The 13,638-nt window shown below is 47.0% G+C and overlaps 2 long non-coding RNA genes across 3 annotated transcripts; both read left to right on the top strand.

Moving 5' to 3' along the window:
- Nucleotides 1-1,777: 1,777 nt before the first annotated feature.
- LOC128775913 (uncharacterized) lies at nucleotides 1,778-7,259 on the top strand. The gene is made up of 2 exons (XR_008420896.1): nucleotides 1,778-2,149; nucleotides 4,982-7,259. It is a non-coding gene; the product is annotated as an uncharacterized LOC128775913 (long non-coding RNA).
- LOC109274033 (uncharacterized) lies at nucleotides 3,420-4,762 on the top strand. Of its 2 annotated transcripts, XR_002083392.2 has the most exons (3): nucleotides 3,420-3,717; nucleotides 4,254-4,369; nucleotides 4,583-4,762. It is a non-coding gene; the product is annotated as an uncharacterized LOC109274033 (long non-coding RNA). The 2 variants fall into 2 exon arrangements; XR_002083390.2 differs by lacking the exon at nucleotides 3,420-3,717 and having other exon boundaries at nucleotides 4,071-4,369.
- Nucleotides 7,260-13,638: the final 6,379 nt, after the last annotated feature.

The following is a 13,638-nucleotide window of genomic DNA, read 5'->3' as shown; positions in this document are numbered from 1 at the left end:
GGGGGTTTGTTAAGACACAGAGCACTGGGCTCCTCTTTTCTAGGACTTTCTGACTTTGTGGGTCTCGAATAGTACCCCAGGATCTGCATTTCTCCCAGTTTCCCAGAAAATTTTGGACGCAGCTTATCCAGGGACCCCCACCTTGAGGACCACGGGTCCAGAGGTGTGCCCTGCCAGAAAAGGGCGTGCATTACTCACTCGGGGACACACCCATTGCTAACACCCCTGACTTCTCAGTACTCTGAGGGTAGGCAGGTTTTTACAGAACCGTCCATGTTTAACAAAGAAACGTGGAAATCAATCTTTTACTCTCCTGACGCGTATGCCACATCGATGGTGACTCTGATAACCAAGAAATGACAGGGCTGTGATTTGGCTGCATTCTGGTTCTCTAAGAAAAGGAACGGGCTACCCGATCAGTCACATCTTATTCTTAAATTATTAACATTTGTAACAGGTTCATTCTCCACCTGGCAGAATAGATGGAAAGTAAACTCTGGGTTACGAGTTTTGCCACGTAGTAGAGAAACTCCAAGTTCACATGTCTTAGGTGGAGCGTTTGGGATGGTGTTGGGAAGGAGCTAGTGGGGCCAAAGTCCTAATGTTGGTAGCAAAGCCACACCGTCAGATCTGCTTGCTCACGTCTTTAAACTCTGAGCACATCTCCCACTGTTTTCCTGTGCTCACTCAAGTGCAACAGTTTACCCTCTTGTTCTTCCTCCAATCCACAAGGGAGGTGCCTGCCTCAGGGCCTTTGCACTGACTCTCCCTCCTGCCTGGGATGCTCTTCCCCCAGAGACCCACAGGGCTCTTCCTCACCTGCTTCGATTTTTGCTCAAATATCACCCTGAGGCTTGCTTTCCCCGATTGCCCTTTTGGAAATTGAAATTCCATTCCTCACTCGTGCTCTCTCTTTTCCCTGTTTCTGGACTTTTTTTTTTTTTCCTATAGCATTAACACTATCTCACATATATACTTAACTTTTAAACTTTGTTATCCGTCTCCCGCTGCAAGAATGTTAAAATCCACAAGCAGAAAGGCCCTTCCGTGCCTTGCTTCAGGGAATGCAACATGGCAGGTGCTAATGAACAATGTGTTGAGTGAATTCTGATGTCAAGTGTAAGGGTAGGTGGACCGTGGCACGGGAGCATCGGGAAGACCGCACGGGGGAGGAGGAGGGGATCGAACATAAGTCTGCGGAGGGGAGGTGCTAGAAAGCGCATTCCCCTTGTTGGTCTCAGCCAGTAAGGAGCCGCACGTGGGCTCGGACACCCCAGGAAACATGTGCACTGGTATGGTTTTCTCTTTCTCTGTATTTTCTCTTTTTCCCTCCCCTTCTTCAGGTAGGTAGCTGGCTGTGCATTTCATTGCCTCTGACAAGCTCTGGGACTGGCAGATTGTGGGGGGAGCTGCAAGATGCTGGCCCTTGTTTCTGAAAGCCTGAACCGTAAGAAAACTGAAGGGTGCTCACAACGGAGGGGAAGGGGAGGAGCAGGCTGGCTTGGAAGAGGCCAGAGGGTCCCTCGAAGTGGGCACGGACAGCCTCCCCCTCCTACCTCGGCACCAGCAGCGATCCTGGAGCCCAGGCCTGGCCAAGGGAGCAGAGAAGTCCAGGGAGGGCTGAGAATGCGCCCCCCACTCCTTAGCCGCCACCCCACCTTTCTGCCGCCTTCTATGGGCGCCTTGTCAGAGTCTTCCTGTCCTATGCTCTCTCATTTGGCTTCTGCCCTTTTGCCTTCCCAGACGCCGCGCGCGTCGAAATCCCTGGTGACTGCCAGGCTGGACTCACACCCATCCCGTAACTGGATGTTTTTGTTGCGGTGGCAAAACACATGTGACGTGAAATCTGCCATGTGAACCAGCAGTTCAGGGGACAAGTACATCCTCATTGCTGAGCAGCCGTCCCACCGTCCACCTGCAGAACTTTCTTTCTCACGTTTCCCAACTGGAACTGCCTCCGTGAAACACTAATGCCCCAGGCTCACCCCCCGCCTTGTATTTACACAACCTCTGTTCCACTTTCTGTCTCCGCGAACTCGACTACTCCAGGGGCCTCACGGAAGTGGAATCGTACCGTATTTGTTCTTGTGTGACTGGTTTATTTGAGACTTCGCATATCGTCTTCAAGATGCGTTCGTGCGGCAGCAAGGTCAGAACTTCCTTCCTTTTTAGAGCTGAATGACATCTCACTGCGCGAATACCACGGTTTGGTTATCCCTTCATCCAGGGATGGACATTTGGGTCGCTTTTACCTCTCGCTATTGTGAATGATGTTTCTACAAACGTGTGTGTACGAATACGCGAGTCTCTGCCTTGAGGTCTTCAGGGTGTATGCCTGAGTGTAGAAGCGCTGGGTCATATGGTCATTCTATGCTTCATTGTTTCAGGAATCGCCACACTGTTTCCCCAGCAAGAGCCATCCTCCAAGCCCCCTAGCAGCGCCCAGGGCTCCAATTCCTCTATCCCATCCTGACACTTGTTACTCTGTTGTATTTTATTTTGCTTTCGATGGTAGTCGTCCTAGTGGGTGTGAATTGGTTCTGACTTGGCTTCTCTGTGGCCTTCTTCGATTCCTCCTTCTCTTTTCTGCTTTTATGGTTGTTTTTTTCTTTCTTTCTTTCTTTTTTTTTTTTTTGCTCAGTCTCCAATCCAATCACTTCATCAATGTTAGCATTGCCCAGGGCTGCATCCAAGGTGTCTCACCCTGAATATTCACAAACTTCATATATTCATTACTCTATATATTCATGTACCCAAATACTCTGTATAACTCATATGGTTCATATAGCCACATATTCATGTAACTCACATAGTTCATATACTCATATACTCCACGTAACTCTGATGACTATCATCTGAAGAACGATAACGAATTAATTTAAAAATAGGAACTGTGGCTTTTAAAAACCATGCGTTTTACAAACAGGTACTCCATATATGTTTTGAAAAGTCAGGTCATACAGGAAGGTTCATGGTGAGAGGTCTCCTTCCCATCCCTGTCTCCCAGTCCCCCAGGTCTTTATCTCCGAGGTAACCCCGTCACGGGTTTCCTTGTATGACTCCAAAGTGTGCTTGGCATTCACGAGCATTTATAAATACCCACACGCCCCCTGCTTTTTTTTAAACAAATGGTAACACCTTGTTCTGCACCTGGATTTTTTCACTTGGTAATATATCTTGGCAATTGTTCCCTATCAGTGCCTGGAGAGCGGCCTCATACATCTTCATGGCATACTAGCAACTGCTCCAACACCCCCCGCCCCACCCCAGTACCCGGGACGACAGAAACACATAGGCAGCAGCAAGGACACATTTTATTTGAAATCTTCCTGTTTTATTTGCGTTTCATGCCACTTTTTTTGTTCTGCTTCCTAATGCATCTGTGCTTATTTTAATATAACGATCGTATTTTAAAACAGATGCTCTGGAAAGATGGACTTGTTTATTCTGAGATTTATACACCTCGGCAGGCACATGTAGCCGGTTGGACACATAAACATGACGCTGCGAGATCGTCACAGTGATACTGTGAGGCAGGCAGGGCAGGGACGATCGGGCCCCTCCTGCAGATGAGGGGGCCCTCAGCAACGTCGAGACACCTGCCAGGCAATAGTCTGCATGGGCAGAGCCAGGAGGCCACCGGCACCTGCTCACATAGCATGCTGCCTCTCAGGACGAAAGAAGAGAGGAAGGAAACCAGGATCTTAAAAGACAAAAGTACTTCAGGGTTTACACTGAAGGGATACTTGCATAACATGTTTTGGATGAAAGGCCTGGAGAATGTAGTCCCAGCTAACAGGGCAGGAAAGGAGACCAGCGCTCTTTTGCGTTAAGAAGCACCAACGTGTTGGGGACGCCTGGGTGACTCAGTCCGTGAAGTGTCCAACTGCGGCTCAGGTCATGGTCTTACAGTTCGTGAGTTCAAGCCCCATATCAGGGTTTTTGCTGTCAGCACAGAGCCCGTTTCAGATCCCCGCACCCTCTCTCTGTCCACCCCCTGCTGTGCTCTCTCTCTCTCTCTCAAATATCAATAGACATTTTAAAAAGTAAGTAAATAAAAAAAAAAAAGATTGGTACCTTGAAGCCCTAACCCTTGGTGCCTCAGCATGTGACTGTATTTGGAGACAGGACCTTGTAAAGGGTGGTTCTATTAAAATGAGCTCAACAGGGTGGGTCCTAATTGAGTAGGACCAGCTTCCTTCTAAGAAGTGGAAATTGGGACTCACAGAGACACCAAGAGTGCTTGTGTGCAGAGGGAAGATCTTGCAAGGGCACACTGGAGGAGACAGCCATCTGCAAACCAGAGAGAGAGGCCTCAGAGGCACCAAACCTGCCGACCCCTGCTCTGTGACATCCAGCCTCCAGAACTGTGAGAAAGTAACTTTCTGTTATGTAAGCCCCACCCTGTCGATGGCACAGGGTTATGGCTGCTGGAGCAGATTAGCACAGCATCCACTCAAGGGTTACCTTTCCTGCCTCTCTGTGTGAATTTCCTGCTCCCGAAACAATGTGGTTCCTCTGGATAGGGCTGGGCTATTCATTCATTCATTCACTCATTCTTCATTCATTATTTATTGCTCAGGTCCCTGAGCAACGGGATGTGACGAGCCCCTGTTATCCTGGACCTCCCCACTAGTCTCCCATCTCCAGAACAATCCGCGTTCCAGCTTCCTCCCCGGGTGAGACACTATGAACATGTACCAGGGAACAGGGGGAAGGAGGTGACATGAAAAGTAAAGGAAATGTCCCAGATGGATCCAAATGTTTGTTTGTTTGTGTTTGCGTTCCCGTGGAAGTGTCTCTTGTAGATTGCCTTGCTGAACATGGGTGTGGAGGACAAAGTGGCTGAGGTGGGATCACGGTTCGGCTTCTTCTCATTTCGAAAGTGGTTCAAAGCGCCCAGCTCGGCCAGTTTGGAGGCTGGGAGCCCTGACAACGCTCACAGCTATTAATTTCCTTGCGTGTGTTTGTGTGTCTCCAGAAACCACCCAGATTCAGAGAAGAGCTAGGATTCCCCCGGCACTGGTGAGGATCGTTTCGGCTGCTGGCGGAGGAGACGAGGGGTAAGACGGGACGGCCGACCTGTGGGTCAGCCTCTCTCGCCAACGGGGGTCCCACCAGCTTCCCAGGCCCTTTGTGCCACTGGGCGCCAGAAAGAGCTGGCGTCACTGCAAAGCCCGGCCGTGACTCATCCACCTCCCCAACTCCGCTCTTAAAATGCGCTCTCTGGACTTTTCCAGGAAAGCCTGAGTGGCTCATTGCAGACACCCATCATTAACGTGCCTTTCACGCTTCTTAATTCCCTCCCGGGCTCTAACCATCATTGCAAACACGAGCAGGGGATTCTTCTCAGAGAAAGACATTCATCATGACTGTACCCAACCTCCGTCTCCAATGCAGGAATTACGGCAATCGCCAGTGGGGAAAGGGAGCCAACAGGTATTTTTAAAGAGGCTCTATCCACTGGAGGATCGAAAAGAAAATATCCCCTTTGAGCATTTAGTCACACACATCAAAGGAAACAACACTTTCAATCTTCATTTGCATCGTACAGGCATTAGATGTGGTCCAGTTACACCGAGCTCCGCTTGGAAAGGCAGAAGTGCCAGTCCTTTCCAAGCCTTGACGGAGACAGAGAGAAAATGCAGCCAGGCAAATAATACATCACCCTGCCAAGGCATTTTCCATTTTTAAAAGGACAGAACAATTTTACATTATTTCTGGAGCCTCTTTGCAGCAAATATCCCTTGACATTTATTCTAGCACCCTGGCCGGCTGGCCTAAAAGCCTGGCTGCTCTCGGCCTGCTGTTCCTGTGTGCCGGGCACCGCATTCTGCCTCTTGGGCTTGAAGCTCCAGACGTGAGAAGGGCAAGTGGCCCGGGTTTTTGAGCACAGGCAGGAGGAGGTTGGCTCTGCAGGAGGGGCCTGCGAAGGCTCCAGCCTGGTGGCAAGATCATGGCGTTTCGGGTCACTCGAAGGCAGTGAATGGAGAACCAGCATTCAGGGCTCAGAGCCTCCGGGTTGAAACCCCACGAGGCAGGCTTGGGGTTTGTCACAGATAAAACAATGAAGTGTGCTTGCACTTGAGGGGGAGGCCCCTTGGGGAAGTGGAGAACGGCCACGAGCTCTAGAATAATTAGCACCAAATGACTTCTAGTTAGGGTGACAAATGAGCACATTTTCCAGATCCGGAGAATCAGGACTGGGCTATTTATTAGGTGAAATTTTCCCAACCGTTTTTCTCTTCAAAAAAAAAAAAAAAAAAAAACAAACTTTTTTTAACGTGTATTTATTTTTGAGAGAGTTGGAGCACAAGTGGGGGTGGGGCAGAGAGAGAGGGAGACACAGCATCCGAGGCTCCAGGCTCTGAGTTGTTAGCACAGAGCCCGACCTGGAGTCCGAACTCACAAACCGGCTCATGACCTGAGCTGAAGTCGGATGCCCAAACGACTGAGCCACCCAGGCGCCCCTGTTTTTCTTTTTTTAAAAAATTTTCTTACGTTTATTTTTATTTTTGAGAGAGAGACAGAGTGCAAGTGGGGGAGGGGCAGAGAGAGGAAGACACCAAATCCAAAGCAGGCTCCAGTCTTTGAGCTGTCAGCCCAGAGCCCGATGCAGGGCTCGAACTCACAAGCTGTGAGATCGTGACCCGAGCCGAAGTCAGACGCTCCACTGACTGAGCCCCCCAGACGCCCCCAAACTGTTGTTTTCTAAGGTGGTTTGTGGTCCACTCCTTGCCAAGTGTGAGGTCCTTTGTCAGAGGGCGAACTGTGGATTTTATTGTTTCGAATCCTCAGTCCCGGCTGGCCTGAAAAATCTCAGGGTGCTGAATGATTAATTCCAACCTGCCCTAGAAAACGTTAGTCAGCTGGCAAAAGGAAATAGCCCAACACGAAGGCAAAAAGAGCAAATTGACTTTATCTGTGAGTGATTATGTTTGACAAGATGAAAAAGAAAGAAATCTTTTGTCACAGAAGAAAATTGTGCTGTGAGAAATCTTTGCCCAGGTCTTGAGGCTCTGCTTTACAGTTTGAATTAAAATGGAAGTAATCCCAGCACCGCCCCCCACCCCCAACACCAACAGAGAACAGAGAAACAAAACTTCATTTTTCTACGTTTACTATCGCAGAGTTTTAGAAGCCACATCAGGAGTTCCGGGTCTACTCCAGAGCAGCACTTCCATTAACCAGCAAATTCTCTTTCGAGAAACCTATGTTTGAATTGCTATTTACTACTAAAAGTTTAATTTTTCCTCTAAGTATTTGTCACACATGCAGTCAAATTCTTTGTGGGTGGGAGAGCAAGGCAGATGGGACTCCTCTCCAATGAGAAAGAAGAGCCAATTTTCACTCTGAAAAGGGCGAAGAGATCAGGACTGTTAGAATCATCCTTCTGATTTAGCATTTATCTTGTACCCACGGCATCACAGTCTGCTTAGAATCGGAAAGAAGGCGTCGCCGGCAGGGAAACAAACTGTTTTGGCTCAATCTATGACTCAAATTTTACTGCTTACATTTTTTTCCTTCACTAATTAAAAACAAAATTAACCTTCTTTTTTAAAAATTCCAAATATGGGGCTCCTGGGTGGCTCAGTCGGTTGAGCGTCCGACTTTGGCTCAGGTCGTGATCTCTCACGGTTCACGGGTTGGAGTCCCGCGTCGGGCTCTGTGCTGACAGCTCAGAGACTGGAGCCTGCTTTGGATTCGGTGTCTTCCTCTCTCTGCCCCTTCCCTGCTCATGCTCTGTCTCTGTCTTTCAAAAATGAATAAACGTTAAAAAAATTTAAAAAAATTCCAAATGCTTTTTGTCTTTTAAGCAAACTTCTCCCTGATATCCATGAGGTTAACTACCTCAGCTCTTTCAACTCTTTGCCCAAATGTCAATTAAAAAAATTTTGTTAATGTTTATTTATTTTTGAGAGAGAGAGAAAGAGAGAGAGAGAGAGAGAGAGAGAGAGAGAGAGAGCGAGAGAGCAGGGGAGGGGCAGAGAGAGAGGGAGACACAGAATCCGAAGCAGGCTCTAGGCTCCGTGCTGTCAGCACAGAGCCCGATGCGGGGGCTCAAACTCACGGAGTGTGAGATCATGACCTGAGAGGAAGTCGGACACTAAAGTGACTGAGCCATCCAGGTGCCCCTGAATGTCAATTTTTAAAAATGTATGTATGTATGTATGTATGTATGTAATCTCTGCACCCAGCATGGGGCTCAAACCCATAACCCTGAGATCAAGAGTCCCATGCCCCGCCGACTGAGCCAGGCAGACTCCCCACTCGTCCTGCCAAGGTCAAGTTCACGATGATATCTACCCTGACTCTTTCTGTCAGCACCCTGATCTAACCTGCTGAGCTAATTGGCCTTTGACGCTTTCTGTCAGCACCCTGATCTAACCTGCTGAGCTAATTGGCCTTTGACCTGACCATTTCTATTTCAAACTACATCTCCCCAACTCTGGTCCTCCTGATCCCCTCTGACCTGCTCCACTTTTTTTTTTTTCTGTACCATTTATGGACTTCTCACATACTATAGATTTTCTTTATTATGTTTATTGCCTTCCCTAGAAGGTGAGCATCAGGAAAGCAGAAATATGTGTTTTCTGTTCAGTGATGTACTTTCATTGCACTGAATGGTGCCTGTCACTTAGTAGGTGCTCAATAAATGTGGAATCACAGGAACAGGAAAGGTTGTCCAAGATTTGGAAATGAGCAAGATTGTCCTTTTAGCAAAGCATTGGGCATTGCCTGGGGGCCCTCTGGGGAGGGTGTGATTCTACCGGAGTGAGCACCTTCATAAAAAAATGTTTATTTTGAGAGGGGGAGAGGGGCAGAGAGAGAGAGAGAGAGAGAGTCCCAAGCAGGCTCCCCACCATCAGCACAGAGCCCAGTGTGGGGTTCTATTCCACGAACCGTGAGATCATGACCTGAGGCTGAGATCAAGAGTCAGATACTTAACTGACTGAGCCACCCAGGCACCCCTGGAGTGAACACATTTAACTGCCTTTCTGTGGACCTGGTAGGAGCAGAAATCTGTGAAGAAATACAGAAGATTCTTACCCGTAGACACAACTGAGTTCTGCCCTCAGGAAAACATGCCACTTCATTGCGCCATAGGATATGAACCACTTTTGCATCTTGGACCACGCATTCCTGCTTGCCTATAAATATACTTCTCTTCTTCAAATTCTTCTTCCAACTGGTGTCAGTATCTTACTGGTCCCCCCCTAACCTAAGGAGCTAGAGACAATTCTCAACACGCACTCACTGTATCTTTGTGTGAGGGTCATAATTTTTTTTAAAGCTTATTTATTTTGAGAGAGAGAGAGAGAGAGAGAGAGAGAGAGAACTGGGGAAGCCAGAGAGAGAGGGAGACAGAGTATCCCAAGCAGGCTCAGCATTGTCAGCTCAGAGCCTGATGTGGGGCTCGATCTCACGGACCATGAGATCATGACCTGAGCTGAAACCAAGAGTTGAATGCTTAAGTGACTGAGCCGCCCAGGCGCCCAGAGAGTCATGATTTTTATAAGCTTTTTGAAAATGATGAGTAAGAGAGTAAATTAGACTCCCAATGCCCTAGGAAACCTTCATCAGTCCCATGGTCTTAGATGCCATTGAACGCTGATTGCCTCCCCGATTTGTATCTCCAGCCACAACCTCTCTGTGTCTCACGTGCATATATCCAGTCGCCTTCTTGATGTCTCCGCCTGGATATCTGATATGCATTCAGAATTAACATGTCCTAAATGGAATTCTGGATGCCTCTCCTAAACTTGCCTCTCCCCAATCTTTAAGTGGCAACACTTACCAACTCAATTGCTGAGGCCAATATCCTAGGAGCCAAACCTTGGCCCAAAGCACTTCTTTCCTTTATCCTTCACATCCTATGCTTTAGCAAAACCCAAGCAATATCTCTACCTTCAATACATATTCCAAATCCACCTCTCTCTTAAGTCCCCCATCTTGGTCTATGACCTGCCTCCTGTTTTTGTAAATAAAGTTCATTTGGAACATAGCCATGGCCATTTGTTTAGATATTGTCTGTAGTTGCTTTTGCATGGCCACAGCAGGTGTAACAGTTGAGTAGTTATGACAGAGATTACAGGGTTTGCAAAGCTTAAATATTTACTATCTGGTCCTTTATTGAAAAAAAATGTTTTTTTGCTAACCCTTGGACTGAACAATGGCCTCCAAAGATATCAGGTCATAATCCCTGGAACCTGTAAATGTTACCTTATTTCGAAAAAGGGTCTTTGCCAACATGGTTAAGGATCTTGAGATGGATGGGGTGCCTGGGTGGCCCAGTTGGTTAAGTGACCCACTCTTGATTTTGGTTCAGGTTATGATCTCATGGTTCGGGAGTTCAAGCCCTGCATTTGGCTCTGTTCTGACAGCATGGAGCCTGCTTGGGATTCTTTCCCTCTCTCCTCTCTCTCCCTCCTTTTCATGTTCTCTTTGTCTCTCAAAATAAACGAATAAACAAACAAACTTTACAAAAAGGATCTTAAGATGAGTGAGATGGTCCTGGATTATCTGGGTGGTCTCTAAATGCCATTATAACTGTCCTTTTAAGAGAGAGGCAGAGGGAGATTCTGTTTGTCTGTCTGTCTGTCTGTCTGTCTCTCTCTCACACACACACACACACACACACACACACACACACACGAGAACAATGTGGAGATGAGGCAGAGAGAGTTTTGAAGATGCTGGCCTTGAAGATTGGAGTGATGTGGCCATCAGCCAGTTAGAAGCTGGAAGAGGCAAGGAATGGATTTTCCCTGGAGCATTCAGAGGGAGCACAGCCCTGCCAACACCTTAAATTTGGCCCAATGTAACAGATTTTGGACTTTTGGCCTCCAGAATTGTAAAAGAATAAATTTCTGTTGTTCTAAATCACTAAGGTAATTTGTTACAGCAGCCACAGGAAACTAATACACCTTGTTTGAGCCACCATCAGATCCTGACTGTAATAATCGCCTGCTGAGTGTCTCTGCTTCCTCTCTTACGCCCTTAGAGCCTATTCACCTCATGTCAGAGTGATTTAGTTATTTAATTTTTTAAAAAATGTTTATTTTTGAGAGACAGAGCACGAGCGGGGGAGGGGCAGAGAGTGAGGGAGACAGAATCCGAAGCAGGCTCCAGGCTCCAAGCTGTGAGCACAGAGCCCAACGCAGGACTTGAACCCATGGGAGATCACGACCTGAGCCGAAGTCAGGACGCCCAACCGACTGAGCCACCCAGGTGCCCCAGAGTGATTTTTTTTAAAACACCACTGAAGTATACTCCCAGCTCAGTACCCTCCATAGACTTTGTAGGACCCTCAGAATAAAGTCCAAACCTTTTACCATGGATTCAAAGTCCTGTGGGATCTGGCCTCAGATTCCTCTTTGGATTCAAGTCCTGCACTCTTCCCGAATGGCCTCATTGCAGTCTCTGTGACACACCAGGCGTGCATTTGCCACAGGGCTTTTGCACCTTTGGTTTCTTCTGCCTGGGATGTTCTTCTACCTGGTAACTGCATGGCTCACTCTTACTTTCTTCAGGGACATCGCCCTGTCTAAAACAGCACCCTCTTGTCCTACTTCATTTTTCTGTAAGCATCTATCATTCTCTAACCTTTGATCATGTATTTGCTTATCATCTGTCTTTCCTCCCTCGGTGCCAGCTCCATGAAGGCAGGGATTTTGTCTGTTTTGTTCACTGCTGTACCCCCACACCTAGAATCAGTAGCTGGTATATCGTAGGCACCCAATAAATATTTGTTGGGTAGATGCACATGGTAAGAAAGACTTAAACCATATCAAATGAAGAGTAAGCCATATTTCTTTTTTCTGTTTTACTCGCAAAGGAAAATTTAGGTAGTATTTAGGTTTCTTGTTATCCTTCCAGAAATGTTTTCTGTACATGCTAGAATATGTGCAATATTCTGTGTACCATAGATGTTATGATTGTGTAGTATGAGAGCAGTATACATCATGCCCTGTGTCTTGCTTTGTTCCAATTCAACAGCTAAGCTGGAGAAACTTACATGGCAGCACCCTTTATTTATTTATTTATTTATTTATTTATTTATTTATTTAGAGAGAGCATGAGCACAAGCTGGGGAGAGGGGCAGAGGGAGACAGAGAAGAGAGACAGAGAGAATTCCAAGCAGGCTCCACGCTCAGCATGGCGTCCCCCACGGGGCTCGATCCCACGAAACTGGGATCATGATCTGATACAAAATCAAGAGTGGGACGTCCAACTGACTGAGCCACCCGTACACTGCTACCCCCATCTTTTTAATGGCTGCATAATATCCCACAGCTTAATACTTAAAGAAAAATAAATTGCTGACTTCATTTGAAAAATGGAGAAGTTCACGACAGTTAAATGCCTTTGAGTCCATGCTGTGTTTATGGGCTCTGGTAGATGGCAGCAGGCTGATTTTTCTTGGGTGCGCCTCAGTGCCCATCAGAGACAACAGTACTGATAGGTAATCAGCAGCTTTCTCCTTCAGGTGTTTTGACAGGTCACTTTATTTTCAACAACTAATTAAAGTTTCCTTGGAAGACTGAAAGGCAAAATAAATTACAATGGAAAGTGTTGAGGCAAATAAGAAAACAAACAAAACCTAGGAACCTTCCAGATACTCTCACCAGCCTTCAGTGGTGGCCAGAGGGTGATGAGCAGCCCTACTGTCTCTATTTGCCTCCTGGAACCATACAAATAGACAATGAATGTGTAAGTGGGGGTTGCAGGACAGATACTAAGTACTTTCGCCCCTCCCTCCAATTAGACTGCTGCCCACAAGTCCTTGCTCTACAGAGAGTCTGGGGGCCCCACTGATATCTCACTGGGTTCCAGAAAGCAGAGGTAGCTTCCTGGTCTCCTAAGTCTGTTAGCTTCTGAAGTCGTTAAGTTCTTTGCGTATGTACCCTTCTGAACCAGCAAAGCCTGTCTCTTTAACCATTTCCCTCTTTAAAAAAAAGTAGCCATTTCTTTGATCCTGAGTTCAAATTCAATAACAATGGATTAGGTTGTAATACCAGAAAGCTCAAGAAGGAGGGAAGAGACTTTAGTTTGAATGAATGAATGAATGAATGAATTTAGAAGATTTTATTTTTTACTTAAAAATTTTTTTTAATGTTTATTTTTGAGGGAGGGAAGGGGCAGAGAGAGAGAGGGAGACACAGAATCCGAAGCAGGCTCCAGCTGTCAGCACAGAGCCTGACTCGGGGCTCAAACTCATGAACCGTGAGATCATGACCTGAGCCGAAGTCAGATACTTAACCGACTGAACCACCCAGGCACCCCTAAAAGATTTTATTTTTAAGTAACGTCTACACCCAATGTGGGGCTCGAACGTACAACTGCAAGATCAAGAGTCACATGCTCCACCGACTGAGCCAGACAGGTGCCCTAAGACTCTCGTTTTAAAGGGAAAGTCCAGAAAAAACTGGATTGATTTTTTAAGTAGGGCATGAAGATGACAGACATCCTGTCAAAGGCACTTAGCTGTTAAGTCCAAGGAGGGTCCGTGGAGAGCGGGTGCACTCAGGCCTGTTTTATGCAATAGCTGGGTGATGTGGAAAGGTCCCCCCCTGCCCCCCGCCGCCAACTTTTATTTAAATTCTAGTTAGTTGTGGGAAGGTTTTACAATTAAAG

This window comes from Panthera pardus, unplaced genomic scaffold (genome assembly GCF_024362965.1).
Source record: "Panthera pardus isolate Hobbes unplaced genomic scaffold, ASM2436296v1 HiC_scaffold_11, whole genome shotgun sequence".
NCBI lineage: Eukaryota > Metazoa > Chordata > Mammalia > Carnivora > Felidae > Panthera > Panthera pardus.
The sequence above is the reverse complement of the archived record's forward strand: the minus strand, read 5'-3'. Positions and strand labels throughout refer to the sequence as shown.